The sequence below is a fragment of the Penaeus monodon genome, chromosome 19 (genome assembly GCF_015228065.2).
Source record: "Penaeus monodon isolate SGIC_2016 chromosome 19, NSTDA_Pmon_1, whole genome shotgun sequence".
In the NCBI taxonomy this organism is placed as follows: Eukaryota; Metazoa; Arthropoda; class Malacostraca; order Decapoda; family Penaeidae; genus Penaeus; species Penaeus monodon.
In genome coordinates, this window is record NC_051404.1 from 47,944,247 (window position 1) to 47,944,653 (window position 407).

At 31.4% G+C, this 407-nt stretch overlaps 1 protein-coding gene across 1 annotated transcript in view; it reads right to left on the reverse strand.

The window, feature by feature from the left end:
• LOC119585288 (gamma-tubulin complex component 3 homolog) overlaps positions 1-407 on the reverse strand; it is a gene marked incomplete in the record, with an annotated part of 12,561 nt that overhangs the window by 8,498 nt on the left and 3,656 nt on the right.

The window sequence follows — 407 nt, forward strand, 5'->3', positions numbered from 1 at the left end:
GTTTCCTCCAAGGCTTGCATCCATAAAGAAAAGCAAACATAGCTGTTTTCTACACAAATCACTTTCTTTATTACTCTGCATTATACTCAAATAACTGTAATGACTGATTACCAAAAGTGTGTTCACAAAAAGGTCAGTGGCCTTCAACATTTTTTATATTTTTATATTGAAAATTATACCACAGTCCAAGAATTATGAATTAAAAACAATGTCAAACTGAAGCTGTCTTTAAATCAACTAGAATAATATACAAAGAACAAAATTATCTCAAAGACCTAAAGCAATGTATCTTGCTTTCAACCCTTTGTGATCCCATCTGGCTTTCTGGATAACCTTCAGGACCTAACTGATGTATATTGTACACTGGTCAGATATGTTTATTTTTTCTGTGATTTTTTTTAACCCTT